This window comes from Neophocaena asiaeorientalis, unplaced genomic scaffold (assembly GCF_003031525.2).
Source record: "Neophocaena asiaeorientalis asiaeorientalis breed wild unplaced genomic scaffold, Neophocaena_asiaeorientalis_V1.1 scaffold196, whole genome shotgun sequence".
Lineage (NCBI taxonomy): Eukaryota > Metazoa > Chordata > Mammalia > Artiodactyla > Phocoenidae > Neophocaena > Neophocaena asiaeorientalis.
In genome coordinates this window covers 2,964,949-2,983,110 of record NW_020173929.1, presented here as the reverse complement: position 1 = coordinate 2,983,110, position 18,162 = coordinate 2,964,949, and the positions used below count along the sequence as shown (strand labels likewise).

General features: G+C 46.1%; 1 protein-coding gene across 4 annotated transcripts in view; it reads right to left on the bottom strand.

Annotated features, from left to right (window-relative positions):
- The window catches only part of EHF (ETS homologous factor), a 39,230-nt gene extending 21,484 nt beyond the window's left edge, over positions 1–17,746 (bottom strand). The window contains exon 1 of one of the 4 annotated variants that reach the window (XM_024752619.1): positions 17,593–17,746. The gene's annotated coding sequence lies outside the window, so the exon portion shown is untranslated. Of the gene's footprint in view, positions 1–8,065; positions 8,142–17,592 lie in introns of those variants that run through there. The other 3 variants (XM_024752622.1, XM_024752620.1, XM_024752621.1) reach the window with 3 other exon arrangements.
- Positions 17,747–18,162: the final 416 nt, after the last annotated feature.

Genomic DNA, 18,162 nt, shown 5'->3' with positions numbered 1-18,162 from the left:
GCAAAAAAAAAAAAAAAAAAAAAAAAAAAAGTAAGGGAATTATTTAATGCTGCTCTTTAAGCTTTCTACTTTACCTTCAGCATAGCTTTTATTAGTTTCTTTCAAAAGAAAAATATATCAAGTGTGGGAGGTAGAGACTTTGGAATCTCTGAGGCCCGGGTTGGAATCCAGGCTCCCCATCTTTCAGCCACGTGACCTTGAGTATGTTACCCTTTCCCAGCTCAATGTCTTCAATGATTTCAAAGGGGAGGTCGGGGAAAGTGGATGTCCTCCAAGCCTAAGGGCTGTTTGGAAGGATAAATAATATCATGGATTTAAAGGTCCCTAGTCCGATGCCAGAACACATGCCCTCATTTAAAATCAGTTTCTTTTCCTTTCTTTGGTACGTGGGCCTCTCACTGTTGTGGCCTCTCCCGTTGCAGAGCACAGGCTCCGGACGCGCAGGCTCAGCGGCCATGGCTCACGGGCCCAGCCGCTCCATGGCATGTGGGATCTTACTGGACCGGGGCACGAACCTGTGTCCCCTGCATCGGCAGGCGGACTCTCAACCACTGCACCACCAGGGAAGCCCTCTTTTCCTTTCTTTAAACATCAGTTCTCAGGGTGTTGCTCTAACACATTTTACTTCTTCCAAGATTGGAAGAAGTAAATTCAGAGCCTAAGTAAGAAGGTTCCACCCTTCGAGCCAAAAGCAAGCTGGGAAAAGGATCTATTTGGCCTCATCTCCAGCTCGAGGGAGAATTCTAGGGTGAAAAGCAGTTTCTCAACCTCAGCACGACTGGCATCTTGGTCCGGGATGGTTCTTTGGTGCGGAGACGACTGGTGCATTGCCGTATGCTTAGCTGCATCGCTGGCCACTAGATTCTAGCAGCACTCACCCACCACCACCCTGAAAAATGTCCCCGGAGCCAAATCACCCCCAGTTGTAAACACCAGTCAAATTAGAGCCTGTGGAGGTGACAGCTCAGGCTTTGATCTCGCTGTGTGGTGACCTTGCACTGTTTTCTATCCTTTCTGAGCTGCTATAGCCTCTCCCAGGAAACAGCCATGGCATTAGTATCACCACGTAGGCTTGCTGGAGGACTGACTGAGATAAGGGACTGCGAGGTCCCCAGCACAGTGCCTGGTCACACCGGGTAATTGCCTCCTAGGTAGAAATTTAAGAAAATGCACTGGGTATCAGGCCCACCTTTGTCTATTCCCGTATGGTATGTATTCTGGGAACACAGCATAAATTACTACTTGGGCTATTAAAAACTGCACACCAGAAAAAAGGTAAATCTTAACTGAAACCGAAAGAATGAAATGCAATGTGGGTGATGCAGCATTTTTTCCATTTGCATTCTCTTATGCCCCCTTCGTGTATACAAACAATCGGAGGGAACTTTTTGACCCCTGTGATTGTCTTGACTTCCACATTCGCCCCAGACATCACCCTTTGCACGGCAGTTCTAAAACTGACACTTTGGGCGACAGAAGTCTGGAGCCACACGTGGGACCCAGTCGACTACAGTAGATGGTATCTCATGCCAGCCTTCCAGCCAGGACCTATTCCACCTTAGGCAGCAATTCCCTGGCAAACAATGGGCTACTAAGGTTTGACCAGTCCGAACCCATTTTGGCAGAGAGACGGCACCGTGCTGTGCTGGGGTGGCCACAGACACTCTTTACTCGCCTACTTTGTTAAGTGGCAGTTCGGAGTTAAACACAAATTCCCACAGAGCCCTAAGATGCTAGGGTCTCAGACCACTGCTGGGCCACCCACGCATAAAGGCGATCTACCACCTCTGTACCCCCCCTGCCAGACCTTCATCAAAGGCTAAATTCCCTTCGAGCACCAGCTTGACCACCACGCACAGGGAGGACCAATGGATCAGGGTGGAGGCCATCAGAGCACTTGGCCTGACCCTAAAGTTTAAGAGTCTCACATTTTAGCTGCTGCTCGGTGGCACAGATGGGAATGCATGAGAAAGAGTCTCACTAACATCTGGGTTGAAAGGACATACTCATGTGTCCCACCTCACATACTCTGGGTGTGAGGACCTTCAAACCCAGCCCGATGTTGCTGCATTTCTGGAGGGCAGCTCTTACAGTGACTCAGATGATGAGGCTTGAAATCCTGATTCTGCCCCTTGGCAGGCTGTGTTGACCTTGGGGAAGTACCATCCTCTCTAAAGTCTCAATTTCCCACTATGACAGAAAGTGGGGGAAATGGAGTTGATGTGCGGATTAACTGAGAATGTTTAATGTGTGAGAATATAAAGTTCTCACACATTATCTCATACATGGCAAGTACCCAGGAAATGTTAGCAGATATCATGGGGTCTGCCCAGGGATCTCTCTCTAAACTGTGCTGGTTGGTTTGGGCGACATTCTTGGGGTCGGGTTAGACCCTTCAGGGGCAGGATGGTGTAATGGTGGGGAGCTCCAGGCTCTGGAGTCAGATGGCCATGGTTCAATCCCTGGCTTTGCCAGTTTACTAATGGGGCAAGCTTGGACAAGTGATTCAACTTCTCTTGAAGGTCTCATTTTCCTCACTGATAGAATGGTATGAAGAGTGTTGATAGATGATATGAAAAGGGCTGTTGAAAGACAAAATGAGATGATACCTGTAGAGTGCTTGGAAAGGCGCTTGACACATATTAAGTACTTGGTAAATTTAAGCTGGTCTTTATAATCATTATTATCATTTCTTTATTGTGCTGTGGCTATTATTTTGTTGAGTCTCCAAGGAGGAAATTGAGGGTTTAATTCACTTCAAGCAAGGCTTCTAACTTCCACCATCTACGTAATATTCAGCAACCCCAGCTGGCTGGCACAATCTAGCCTAGGGCTGGACTCTTGCCTCCCCACTCCCCATCCTGGGCTGCTGGTCAGACGCACCATGAGGCTGAGCCGTGAGTGGCATCTCTCAGCCCCTGCTCACGGAAGCCGTGCTCCCCTGCTCTGGGCATGCATCCTTCCTTCTCCCCTTTGTCCCACCAGGCACACGCTGCCTGAGGCTGCCGGGAATGGTGGAAGGGCACCCCTCTGCAGGTCTTGAGTTACCACCCGGCACTGTGCTCTCACACACCATGGCTGGTTGGCAGGTACACAGGAGAGCCGCACATCCAAAGTGGGCTCTCCTGGCAGAGAATGGCCAGAGGATCTCTCTATCCGACAGGGTCCCTTAGCACATGAACTGCTCATTTACTGGAAGAAGGGGGTCTGGGATTTGAGCTCATGGGAACAGAAAAATGAGAGGAAGGAGGCACCACTGGGACTTTCACAAGGGACCAGAGTCATGCACTCCAGAACCCAGGAGCCTCTGCCCAGTCTCGGGACTCCTACCAAGGCCAAGAACTGCTCCACTGGTCTCTCTTCTTAAACACACAGAGAGAACCTGCCAGCAGAGACAAACGCAGCCCACCTTGGGCTCGCTTATCTGGAGCAAGGTGTGTCTTTTGCTCTGTGGTGAGGTAACTGAGACCAAGGACAAAATGCTGTAAAAATGAAAAAGAAAAAAATAATAGTAATAATAATAGTAACTATACTATAGTAGCTAGGGTTTATTGAACATTTAAAATGTGCTGGCTCTGTGTTAATAGTTTTAAATACATTGTCTCAGTCAATATTCACAATTACTCTGTAAGGCATTATGTCATTTAACAGATGGTTTATCCGAGGCTCAGAGAGGTTGGATAACTTGTTCAAGCTCACACAGTTTCGAAAGAATTGAAGCTAGAAGAGAATTCAAACTCCAAGGGTCTAGCAACAAACCCCGGGGACTTTCTGCTGAGAAGGGGGTGATTTGCCAGAGAAGAAAGATGCCTTCAACTCATCCTCACCTCCATCCCCATTCCATACATACTCACAGCATTCTCCCTCTGCCATCTGGGGCCTCACACCTTTACCAGGTTTCTCCAAGATTACAAAATTCTCTGGTTCATTCAATCATGCAGTGTCCCTGATTGAAACCCGTTTCCTTTTTGCCAGAGCAACCCGAAGCCATCACTCTTCTCAATATATTCAAGAGTTCTTTTTAGAATGAAAGGGTAGACATCTGTCTTCATTCTGTCATACCTACCATATACTCAGGTAGGAATATTTAGGGTATGAGAGCTGGGCCAATTTTACTCTTTTAGCCATTTATTACAGATTTATAGCCCTATATATTTATATACACATACATACACATTTACATGCATATATATACATGAGTATATCTGCACACATATATAATATAAACTCTCCTTTTATGACTCAATAAAGTTATTTTTATTTTATATTTTGGAAATAAACTGGTCCATAATTCTTTGTGCTTCATCTGAATTAGCTCTCAGTCCAGAAAGTAGGGTTTGCTCTTTCTGGGAGGGTAAAGATACACTGGGAGCCACCAGGACCACAGAGCAGATCATAAGCAGGGCTTTGCCTGTATTCCCTGTTCCCAGCCCCAGGGGACTGAGAGTCAAAGCTATGGTCTGCCTTCTTCCCAGCTCCTTGATACATTCAACCACAACATCCCCAAATGGCCTCAGACCTGGCTGCCTTGTGTGGGTATTTTTACTCCTCAGGCCCGAGGAGCAATTAGACATTGTAAATAATTACTTTTGCAATGACAGTAATATCTAAACCATTCTCGGTCCTTAATCAAAGTTACCAGCAGGTGAATTCACAGCATTTGCCTGAAGGATATTGCAACAGATTACCGACTTCCTGTTTCAATGTGACTATCATTTCAAGAGAACTACTCCCGACGAGGAGAAAAGAAAATTCGAGTGCATGTGAAATCTAACTGAATGTAATACAGACAATAATTTGTGTTTTCCAAATGAATTAAAATGTGAATCAAGCTTGGGGAATGTATTTGATCCTCTCGGGATTACATCACAGGTAATTTCATACCCTCATAATGTGTTTTGAAACAGACATTTCATGTTCCCAGGGGCAACATCAGAAGCATTATTCCTGGGCTTTCAAGCGTTTTCATGAGCAATGATGCCATATTGGGAGGCCAAGAGCTGATCCATTATAGATACACTTTACTGACTGTGAACCATTTGGAAATACACACATGAGGCTGATCTTTATCAGTCTTGGTGCCAGATGCAGACAAGATGCAGATACTGACAGTGGACAGGCACCAAAGTTGATCAAAAAACAAGATTACCTTTCATGACCCCAGGAGCCTTTATCAATCTCATTCAGATATGACAAACTAAGAAAAATAGGGCAAGCTTTGAAGCACAAAAGGTCACAGAGTCTTTTGAGACCTCAAGAGAAACTAGGGTTTTCTCCTCTTCAAAATGCACACCAGCTTTTGCACGTATTTCGTGGGCCCCAGGCCCTCTAAAGACCATCCACGGACCCCTGCAAATCTATGGACACCACGGATCTTTAAAAAAAAAAACAACTCTCTTGCTCTCATGTTGGATTGAAATGTAAAGAAAACTTTGCAGTGGAGTTAGGGATGGGAGACAAGTCTACTCCGACCTCTGAGAGAAGGCCTGAGAGATTCTATTCTTGTTCTTACTTGACATGGGTGTTGCCTAGTTTTCCTATGGTGACACCAGGAGGGGCCGCACTGTCCCTCTCCGTCGGCACCTATAGTAGGGATCATGCTGCATCCAGGAGAGTCATTCGGGACCTCTGTCTGGCAATGCAGTGAAGAATTCACCATCCTCCCCACCACCCTGAACCTCAGGATCTCTCTCCCCACTAAGCCTCGATCTCTATTCTAAAACCAGATAATCATAAAGTAAAGATCATATAGAAAAAACAAAAACGTCCCAAAACAAACAAACACCCAGGCCTACTTTTACAACCCTAGGTCTCCGTAGGTCTTTGGAAAGGTACAGGTACAGGGACTAGAGGATTACGTTTATGGCACTTATTCTCCTACTTGGCTGATGAGGCCGTACACGTGTTTCTCACAGGTTGGTCTATAGGCCACCTGTATCATCATCACCTGAGGAGAAGTTAAATTTGAAGTTTCCTGAGGTCCCGTCCAGACCGTGAATCAGAATCTACATTTTTGAGACCCTCCCTTCACGAATCCTTAAGCCCTCTCACAGCTGAGAGCTTCTGGCCAAAGATTCATCTACTTGCCTTCCCTCGATTTCCCACAACAAGATAACAAACTCCAGCAGATATCAGTCCTAAAAGAAACATCCATAAACACCAGGAAATCTTTGTAAAGTCAGAGACAATACATTCAATCCGAAGAACTCAAGCTCCAGTTCATCTGTGGAGATTCTACCACTGTATTATTTGCAGACTTGAAATAAAGCTGTTCCTAATGTCCAGTACCACCAAATGGTTCAATGCAACAGTGCTCAACGAACTTACAAGTATGAGTCTCTGAAGGCCAAACAAACAAAGCCAGCATTTGCAGAGGATTTTTGTAATGATAATTTCCATCAAGGGAATCTCATGGCTGGCTGAGTCACCCCTTATCCCAACCCCCACCCCCACCCCACCTCAGCTCTTCCAAAGTTTACTTAACCACTTTGGATTTCAGACCTCATACCGAAGAAAATTAGTATCTTAGCCTTCGGCAGAGAGAAACAATCAAGGAATGTTTGTCCCACAGGTATAAATATTTATCCCCTCCAATTAATATATATTTCTTGACTGTCTACTAGATGCTAGGCACCGTGCTGGGAGCTGGGGGCACAACAGTGAACAAAACACAGAAGCTGCCCTGCTCAATTGGACTATCCAGAGAGGACACCACTTCTGAAAACCACAGTAGCTCTTTCCAAAATCGTCTGACCTCATTCGCCATCTCCTGCTGGGGTTACCATGGAACCAGAGGAGACAGAGCCTGGCAACCTGCTCTGGCATTTGGAAATCACCAAGCTTGGAAAGAACTTCAACTCCATTTAAAAACAGGACTGATGGGCTTCCCTGGTGGCGCAGTAGTTGAGAGTCCACCTGCCGATGCAGGGGACGCGGGTTCGTGCCCCGGTCCGGGAAGATCCCACATGCCGCGGAGCGGCTGGGCCCGTGAGCCATGGCCGCTGAGCCTGCGCGTCCGGAGCCTGTGCTCCACAACGGGAGAGGCCACAACAGTGAGAGGTCCACGTACCGCAAAAATAAATAAATAAATAATAAAAAATAAAAATAGTACTGATTCTCCTCTCTCCAACAACTCCAAGCCCTCACCTTCACAGAAAACCCTCACCAAGACCTGGAGTTGGCAGCCATGAGTTTCACACGAAGCAGCCTCAGCCAAAACCAATCTCCACTCAGGGCAGAATAAAGCGGTTGGTTGTCTGGATGGCTGAATGTCTCTCCCCGAGACAATGGCGTGTTTATGTCGGAGGGTTAGGGGCAGGTTAACATAAAACCCACCGTAAACAGAGCTGTTAATTCCGTTGCTGGCAGGGGCTTCTGTTATCTTCTGAATACCTCCCAGAGGGTATGAGCCCTACCTTTGCATTTGAGTTGGCAGCAGAGTTATTTTTTTGCACCTGTTGCTCTGCTCCAATAACAACGCAGTTAAGCATTGATTTGTTGGAAAATAAACAGAAAAAAGCAAAGAAAGGCATCTGCCCGAACAGCCTGAGCTGGTTTGACAGAGCGTTCATGCCAATTTGTTTTTCCTATAAAAATCAAAGAAAAACCTGCGCTTTCACTTTGGATGCTACCCTCCCACTCCCTCAGAAGAAACGGTGGTATCGAAGAGGCCAGCCAGAGCTGGCAGGGCTAAGGAGCCAGAAGACACTGTACTTTTCCATCGGCTGGCTCTGTGAGGGCGCTGAGGGGTGTCCAAGATCTGCAGAATGACATGGCCAGCCTCCAGCCAGCCCAGGTTAAGATCCTCAGTCAGATTAACAAGGGCGGAGAAGGGGCTGCTGGGGTATGATCAAAACCCAAACCACACTCTTCCAAATGGTTGACTTCTGCAAGTCAATATGGTTCAAGTAGTAGGTGTGGCCTATGGGTACCTCCCTAAGCAGAGACTCAGCCTGCTTCTCCCAAAGACTTCTTCATCTAGCCCTGGGCAGCAAGCGTAGTTTGAAAACTCCAGGTCCCTGGACCATAGCTTTCCCAGCGGGGAAGGGAGGTCAGCCATACCTACCTCCCAGGCAAGATGTGTAGACTCGCTCACGTCCCGCCAAGCGACTTGATGTGTCACGTCCCCAGTGGAAAGGACCTAAGATGTTCACAGTGTGGTGCCTGCATTAATTCAAGCGTCATCGTGCTCTCATTTCTCAACAGCTCGTCAACATCACATGAGGAGCTCAAGCCAAAAAGGGCCACAAAGAGCTAAACAAATCACTCAGATGGAGATCATGACAATACGAATTAAGCAGTGGCATCATCACCCACCCTTCAACGCACAGTGTCAGGAGAAGCCTCTTAATATCTCCTTTTAAGCCTTGAGCAGAAAGCCTAGGACGTGGGCCAGGCTCACTGTTCCGCGAGATGACCGCTTCCCCTCAGCTTTCTCTCGGCTGTTGGGCCTTCATTATCACCAGACTACTGGCTTAATGGGGGAGTCACAGCAGTGGGGGAAGGCCTCGGAAACGCCGCTTCTCGAGGAGCGTTACGAACAAGGTGTTCCGACAGAAGAGGGATATGCCTGGCTGAGCATTCCCAAGCATTCTTGTCATGAGCAGGGCAGGGAGTGGAGCGCCTTGGAACCAAACTGGGCAGCCAGAAAAATAAAAGATTTAACACCACCCTCAGTTGACTGAAAAATAAATAAGACCAAGGACGCAAGAATGCGGGAAGGGTGGAGGGAGGTAAGAGGTGGGAACCGCAGCCAGGCAGGGGTTGGGATGGACTGGGACAATGGATTTGACCATGTTGAGATTCAAGTGTCTTCCCAGAGAAAGACTAAGATGACCCAGCCAAGGAAAGATCAACAGCCACCAATTTAGAATCTCACAGACTGTGTAATTACAAAACAACAGACAAAATTATGACGGGGATGATAGTTCATATTTATTGAGTGTTAATGATGTGCCAGGAATTGAGCTAGGCTTTACAGGAATTTCCTCACTCGATCCTTGCAATAGCCTCCAATGTTGGTACTAATATTAGCCCCACTTTACAGGTAAGGAGGCACAGAGAAGTTAAGCAACTTACCCAAAGACACAGAGCTAGTAAATGGACTGGATTATTATAATAAATGTGTTGGAGTGTGGCAGGAAAGTGCAATACAACTCTTGTAGCTTTGAAAATGGATCCTTGTATTTCCAAAGACGAGGAAGATGTCTCTTTAGGATCGCTTACTTTTATTTTTGAAGTTGAGATCCCTTAAGTACAGATCCTTTAATTTTTTCCCTAAATGTGAACAAGAGGCATATTAAGGATCCTTGTGCCCTAATATGAAAGTTCTCTTAGTGTCCATCAGCGTGGATGCTACAGAAGCACCAGTTCACCGCCACGCAAATCCATTTGTCAAAACTTCAGCCTGGCTTCCTGTTGAAAGGCCCAGACTGACTCAGGAGTTGGGCTTGGCTGCATGAAGCCACCTCAGACTTATTAGCCATGATAAAAGAGCAATAATAATAACAAGGAAACAAACTGTTGAAAAATTAAGGGAAATTTATGCCTCCTTTGGAAAAGCATCTGACGACTGAGCTGTCACTCAGAGGCCCTGATGTCAGACCTGCTGTGTTGTGGACGTCACACCCACAAGGGGAGGACTGTGAATGTGTCACTCTGAGAGCCTGCATTCCATCACTCAGAGAAGAACTCTAGGGAAGTCCACCCCATCCTCCAACAGGCGCATGACCCTGCAGCAGTTTGTAAAAACGTAGCCATAAAACACAGACAGAACTTCATTAGACTCGTTCCAGTATCATCTTTGCAACTTAAGAAACAAATAATATCTGAATTTTCTCACGAATTAGAGGATCTCCTCTTTAGAAGAAGTAGGGTTTTCTCTTCGTACAGGCAATCATTAAACGACAATAGACAAGGAAGCCGCGTTCCTTTTTAGTGCCATCCTACAAGAACGATAGACTCTCAGCAACCCAAGTCTCATTTTTCCTTCCAAAACACACTTTGCTCCGCGTCTCCTAGCTCACTGGCCTGTGGATTAAGCCCTCTGGAAAATAACAAATGAAAATACTCCTCAACAAGGCAAGCAACTGACTATCAGAAATGTTTTCTAAGGAGTCAAATCCCTTCCAGCCGATTATTCATCCCTCCCATTGCTTCAGTGGACACCTTTGACACTCAAACGAAATGACCCAACTCACCAACTCAAAACACCCAAGGTCAGCTAGATGATCACGATGAGAATGAGTAGGGGCTCTCCCAGCAACTTCCCGGCTTGCTGGCTTCCCAGCATCAGAAGCCGTCACAAGTTTGAAAAATTTCATCACATCCAGAGGGAGGCCCAGCTACATAATATGCAGGGCTTGGTGCAAGGGAAAATTTGGAACCCCTTGTTCCAAATGTATTAAGAATTTCAAGACAGCCACAACAGAGCGTTAAACTAAGCACAGGTGCTTCCTAAGTGTTGGACCCTGTGTGACTGCATTTGCTCTATCCCACTGACACCGGCCCTGTCCCTGGGGTCAGTCCCAACTTTTGCCTTCACCTGTACCCTTGCTCTCTCATCATGGAAGGCAGGGGGAGTCTTTGCTGTCTAAAGCTTTTCTGTCTAAAGCTCCTAAAGTAGTTAGGAGAATTAAATGAAATACAACATTGAACATGTCTGTAGCGGCACCTGGCTTACAGCAGGCCCTCAGCAAATGTTAGCTAGTATTACTATTGTTGTTGTTTATTATTATTTTCATTATGCCAAGGTCCCTCGACAACTCCAAAGCTACCCATAGGCAAGAATGATGGGTGGGAAGAAAAGACAGCCCATTTCGACAGAGACCATCTATTAGCTACTGCTGTTCAGAAGTCATTTCATTAGCTCTGTGTGAGAGAGTGCCATAAATTAGGCATTCTTAGCCTTCTCTTTATACCATGGACCCATTTTACGCAGTCTGCAGAGGCTTACAGACCCCTTCTCAAAAAAATGCTTTTAAAATGACAAAAATAATAAGATTAGAAAGGAAGTTTATCTTGAAATACAATTATCAAAATACTTTAAAAATAAATGTGTGATATCATAATAACATATGGGCTTCTTTATTAGTACATTAAACAAGAATATCTAGTGCAGGTCCAATAACTTCCGTAATACCAAAGAAGTGATGAATAGTGGTATTTTGAGACATCTGTAACAAGTATAACATGATATGAAAGTATCTGTAATTTCTCTTGGTGCCAATCAGTTACAGCTATTGCTACTGGGGAGTTTTGCTTACACTCATATTGAAATTGAATTGAATTCACACTGAATGTTGAATTTTAGTTAGATTACTGAAAATAAACATGTAATTTTTTTCCCACATCCAAGTTCACAAACCCTCTGATTTCTCCCCATGGACACTAAGAGATCTTTGGATCCCAGGTTAGGAACCCTTGCCGTTTTACAGGAAGGACTGCTTGTTCAATTCAAATAGCCTCTTGAGACCACTTCCACATGGCCAGAAGCCTCAGCTGAACAATGTACAGGAGGCAGACCCTATAGGGCCTTGGCAAAATAAGAAGGAATTTTTTTTTTTTTTTTTGCGGTACGCGGGCCTCTCACTGTTGTGGCCTCTCCCGTTGCGGAGCACAGGCTCCGGACGCGCAGGCTCAGCGGCCACGGCTCGCGGGCCCAGCCGCTCTGCAGCACGTGGGATCTTCCCGGACCGGGGCGCGAACCCGTGTCCCCTGCATCGGCAGGCGGACTCTCAACCACTGTGCCACAAGGGAAGCCCACCCTTAAATTCTTGAGTGTCTCCAGATACCTACTGGCCACTGCAGCTAAGGCATTACTTACTATGGGTATTCTAGAGGCTTTAAAAAAAATTCCTGGACTTCCCTGGTGGCGCAGTGGTTGAGAGTCCACCTGCCGATGCAGGGGACACGGGTTCGATCCCTGGTCCGGGGAGATCCCACATGCCACGGAGCAACTAAGCCCGTGCGCCACAACTACTGAGCCTGTGCTCTAGAGCTCATACTCCACAACTACTGAGCGCATGTGCCACAACTACTGAAGCCAGCGCGCCTAGAGCCCGTGCTCCACAATGAGAGAAGCCACCGCCATGAGAAGCCCGCGCACCGCAACGAAGAGTAGCCCCCGCTCGCCGCAACTAGAGAAAGCCCGCACACAGCAACGAAGACCCAACACAGCCAAAAATAAATAAATTTAAAAATTTATTTTAAAAAATAATAAAGTCTGTTGCAAAGAAAACATCTTATCAGTAGTCACCCTGGAGACAAGGCTGAAATAATCTTCACCTTTCAGACCCCACTTACCTCATCCAATAGGATATACCATTAGCCCTACTGAGGGAATTTTTTAAAGGTTCCTAAGAGGGACCCCCCAAAAAATCTCTATGAGATAGTCATATGCTCCAAGCTCCACTGTCATACACAAAAGTAGAAGACCGTCTTCATATTCCAAAAAAGACTCAATAGACTTTTGTTTTTGTTTTTTTGGTTTTTTGCGGCACACGGGCCTCTCACTGTTGTGGCCTCTCCCGTTGCGGAGCACAGGCTCCGGACGCGCAGGCTCAGTGGCCATGGCTCACGGGCGCAGCCGCTCCGCGGCATGTGGGATCTTCCCGGACCAGGGCATGAACCCGTGTCCCCTGCATCGTCACGCAGATTCTCAACCACTGTGCCACCAGGGAAGCCCGACTCAATAGACTTTTGGAAGAAGTCTGCATCAGGCAAAGAAAGGGCTGGCAGGCAGACTAACATTTCTCAGAACCACAATTGGACCCATAAAGATCTAGCCCCTAAGACTGTTTATGTGGTGTCTATAATATAGAGGGAGGAGGATATGACAGAATAGGAAATTTTGAATTCAACACAATTACAACCACATCAAAGAAATTGTACATCTAGACAAGGTCCTACGAAAGTAAAAATAGTTACTTTAATAGTGGGGTTCAAGAGGTGGTCTAATAGTCCAATAATCAAAATATTGTAGGAAGCATTTTGGCTCCTTTTGATTTGGGGCTTGGTTTCCCTCAGAAAGCAGTTTGGAATGCACCTCTGCTGGCCACATTTTAAATAAGTAGGCAGATACCCTTAATAACAACGAAGATGCTCCTGAGAAAGGACAGGAAGGAGGCTCTAAGGGCCGGGGTGTGGGGGAAGATTGGAAGAGAAGAGGTAATGTGAATCCAATGAACCAGAACAAGGGGCTCAGCCCCATAAAACAAACCAAAGACAGAGTGTGCTTAGGTGCTAGTGAAATCCATTTTCAAAGAAGTATTTTACAAGGTATCTCTTTTAAAACAAGGCCAATTAAAACCCTGGTAGCCTCTTTAAATGAGCCACCCTGCTTTACCCTATTGCAAGCTTTGGTTGCTCCAGGTTCAGGCTGAGGGCCTCTGGGAAGACCAGGCTCTCCAGGTGGGCTGCCCAGTGGCTTGGCCAGCCTCGTTCCCCTTCTGATGACCCCCCGGGTCTTCCTCTCGGAGAATTGAGTCCATGTCCATCAAATCTACCCAATAATTCATGGACAGTCAGGTGAACTGAGCAGCCTCCACGGGGTCCTGAGCATTCACTTTTCAGCCGGCTGCTTTCGTGTTTTACAGAAGACAGCATTAGAGTACCTACCCGTGGACACCAGTGGCTCCCGGTGGTCACAAAGCAGTCAGCTGCATCCACTTCTACACTGGCACCAACTTCAGATAAATGAGGCAATTGATAAAGATGGGATGTTGCCATGGGAACAGCTCAAGCACCCCTAGTAAAGGTATCTAGTCTTTAATACCTCCACCAGGTACATCCCTTGGCCAAAATTCTGAAGACCCCAAGGAAGCCACTTAAGGGCTCCTACTGGTCTTCTTTCCTGTCTCATCCTTAGGAAGGCATCTCCCACCCCATTCTCAGCTTTCACAGACTCGAGCTAAACCTGCTGACCTCTAGGCTTAGCTAGTTTCCCTAGGTCATCAGATTCCGAGGGCTGAAGTGGACCTTACGGATGATCGGGTTCAAACTCCTTTGTCCAAATGAGGAAACAAAAGCCCAGAGAGGTGGAGTGTGCTGCTCTGGGAGCACAGCTTTGCTGGGACTACAAAACCAGGTCTCCTGACTGCCAGTCGCCTGACTGTCCTGCACCCTGCCTTGCCCACACCATGCTCCAATCACTCAAAAACGTGAGTCTGGAATTCTTCAAGGAAGATTCTTAAAGAAATATCTTTTTTTCCCCCTCTGAAGTCCAATAAATTTTTTATCAAATAACTCTGAGGGATCCATGGAAATTTCTACTCCAGCACATCTCAGCTTCCCGACATCAAAACCACTCAGCTTGAACGTATGTCCCATCCTAACATTAGCTGCTGTGGGAAGCCATCCTCCCCTTGTTTCCTGCACAACTTAATAGTCTGGGCTTTAAAACCCTGTCCGATTTAAATAACCGTAATAGTCACATATGTCTAATAGGAGCACAACTGCAGCTCCTCAAAACGAATCCGATGATTTAAAATCCTATTATGAAAAATTAGATAAGAAAATATTAAATAAAGTTTATTATCTTCCCTGTCTCTTCAGTTATTCAGCAATAGATTTAAGAGAACTCCAGCACCATACGGCTGCCTCCCTGCCTCTGTCTTCAGGTGACAACCCCCAGCTCAGACAGAGCTGGTGTGGCTCACCCAGGCTGACAGCCCCACACGGTCAGTTACCCAGTAACAAAGCCAGGATTAGAAGCGTGGTCTCAAACACCAAGGCTACATGGAGCCCAATCCTCCCGACTGGCCCCTCCCACAACAGAAATGATTGTCACTTAAATTCTACTGGAGAGGGACCCTAACGAGAGAAATAGGCTGAAACGGCAGAAAAAGGTATCACCGAAAATCAGCTTCCGACTTTATATTTGATTCCTTAAAACCGTGGCGTTGCTTCTCAAGTGTGTTAGCAATTTCTACCACGGCGTTCTTGGTATCCACCCTACCCCATCTCCCAGAGGTCTTTGAAAATCCCATCTGTTCAAAAGGACTTAAGGAGGACTCCAACTGGAGGAAAGGGGGGAAAGACTGAATCACTTTTTAACGATTTGTATAAACCTCTATGGCTGGGCTTGATGCTTTAACATTAAACAGGGTTCCTACACTGAGTTTTCAAAAAGCAAAGAACACAGCCCAGTGCTAACTCTAATTTGGAGGTGGAGGTATAGGTGGGGCTGAGGAAAAGTGAAACGTTACAAGATTCCAGAAAGCTAAATTCTACTTCCTGGAAATGAACTTTGACCCAAAGCACTCACTTTCCGGCCTAGGACCTGACATGAGTTCCTTCCAGTTTCCAATTAGCTAACTGACTGCAGCTGAGTAAATATTTTAACCTCTCACTTTCCGTTTTGTCTCAGCCTTTGAAGTTGTCAAAAAGGTAATGAAAGAAGATCTGCATAAAGTTGGTAAATTAATGGGAGCATAAAGGTGGAACCATGAGTGTGAATGCAGGGCTTCTCAGAGGTCCAGAAAGGCCCAAGGCATTTCCATTTGGGGGAGCTCACAGTATATTTAAAAAATGGGGGAAAAAATCAAAAGGGGGTTGTTTGAATTTAACAGATGCTTTTTAACACAAAAGAACAAATATAATTGAATTTGAGATCTTTCATACATATGAGGCCTGGATCAAAGGCATCAGCCTACCCACAACCACCCTAAAAAGGTCTCGACTAACGCCGCCATCTTGAACAGTAACACAAGAGAATTTACAGCACGGTTGTTCCCTCAAAGTTACTTTCTTCTGCAATGCCTCTGGGGCTTCCCTGGTGGCGCAGTGGTTAAAAATCCCCTGCCGATGCAGGGGACACGGGTTCGTGCCCCGGTCCGGGAAGACCCCACATGCCGCGGAGCGGCTGGGCCCGTGTGTCATGGCCGCTGAGCCTGCGCGTCCGGAGCCTGTGCTCCGCGACGGGAGGGGCCACAACAGTGAGAGGCCCGTGTACCGCAAAATTAATAAATAAGTAAATAAATAAAATGCCTCTGTAAAATGGTTTGGAAACATGGAGGATTGTCTCCATTATATTTATTTTTTCAAGTGTGATCACACACTTCCAAATGACCCTCATTCCATGTTCCCACTGTTTTTTAAAGTCTATCCACATAAGCCATGAGTGATGGTGTGGTAATAATGTGATCCTACCCGACTTCAGATTATAAGATGGAATTGATGAGTTATTTCATAGTCTCAGAATTCTAGGTCTCAAAAAGAGGATAAATGAAGCCTTCTGCCAACTCCAAATGCAGCTATTAAAGTCACTCTTTTCCTTTTTAAGAATGAAAGATTATTCACTGTTATAGAGCTCCATAAAGTCATTCTTAAAATCTCTTAACAGCCTTTCCTGGTAGCATCTCTTACCCCTGAAGTTCTACCCAATGACACAACTTCATCTCTCCTGTTGGAAATCAACTCTTCCCTTGACCTCAGTGGAATTAGCGCATGGCCACTCTTGATCCCCAACTCTGCGTTTATGCAGTGAAAGGCTCTATCTAAACACATCCTCACAGCCATGCCTATAGAACCAACTCCTGAATTAGACCTTCCACTGAAAAGTTCTCAAGTCCAAACACTCACTCACTTTATCCCTGTTACTAAGGTCAGTGCAGATAACCAGCAAGACACCTGTGAACTTAGACTCACAGAAGCTTATGCTCCATCATAACAAGACACATGCTCCCACAATCCTAGGAGTATCCTAAATCTTGGCAAAGACAGATGCTGAAAATGTCAGTTTCCTGACTCGGCGTTGTCATTTACCAGCAAGAAGATTAACTCCCCACTGTTTCCAGTTCTATCCACACGTAGGCCAGTTCTTCTCCATCGTGTCCAAACAAAATCAGAAGAACCCCTGTCTTAGAAGGCATTTGCGGCTGCTGACTCACATCTGGCTGTCTGGTCATAGTATCCCATCATGGAACAAACAAAGGGTTCGTTTGTCCCCACGTGAAATGACAAAACTCGTTGCCAAAATTGTTTTTGTTTTTTTGTTTTCTGGACAGAGATGTGCAGCTCTCCCCAATACCCTTCCCTACCTGGGCTGCCTGACCATTTTTTCCAACGTGGGTGCATACACACACCCTTGCCTGTTTCCAGCCATTTTCAAACACCAGAATATACTGAAGATAATCTGCCTTTCTCTACAACTAATGTAATGAGTCAGAAAAACTACCAACAGAAGACATCTCTAGAAAGTGAGAACATGTGCCCTGAGCCCCAGTAGCTATTCAGCCAACCAGTTCTTCACTGAGAAGAACCTATCCCCAGCTTTCAGAATTTCAGAATTCAATCCAGGGAAATGGCTTTGTCACAGAAAGAGAGGGAAACCAGGCGGCTTTCAAATTCACAGTGATCAAAGACCAGACTCCATGCAGGGAGTTCAAAGATAACAGCCAAAGTCACCCTGCTGCCCTCCAAGATAAAATCCTAAGACAACCCAGTGAGGAAAGCACAGCTGAGGTGAGCTTCGCTTCCTGCCAGCTGCCTCCGGGAGTCTGGTTTATTTTCACCTGATTCAAGGCAGGTTTCTCTTTTCACTCAGGTGTTTGAATTCCAGATTCAAAAGAAGGTTTAAAAGTAAGGACTTACCTCATTTACCTAAAGATTCTGGGTGGGAAATCCAATAGCTGTAGTGAATGGAGGGAAGGTAGCAAGCAGCCCTCACGCCAGCTCCTACAGGGAACCAGGAGTGTTATCACGTCTGAGCTCTCATCAGAGTGAAGATCAATGCACATGACAATAATTTTAAATCATTTTGTAGGATGTTAAGCAATAAGCCACCAACCGGGAATTCCCTAAGTCACTTCCCCCTCTTCTGATTGGCTGCTGGGCCCTTTAAAAAAATAAAATAAAGGATTACAAACATTTGCTCATTTGCATTTGGCCAACTCACACGTTAGTGTTCAAACAAAACAGGTCTAACCAGGTTATGCCTGTGTCTCGAGAACAGAGACAACCTGTTAATGGATGAGGAATTGATTTGGTGGTGACTGTTCTTTCTAACTTAGAGGCTGTTTCGGGTGAAAAGCTCCAGGCTTGCTCCCCAAGGATACCAGCAGGAATGGAGAACGTAAGAGCAAAGTGAGCAGAAGCTCAAATCTGGAGGAGATGATGGTACAGGGGATTCAGGGGCCACTCTTAAACCTCTGCCTCATGTAC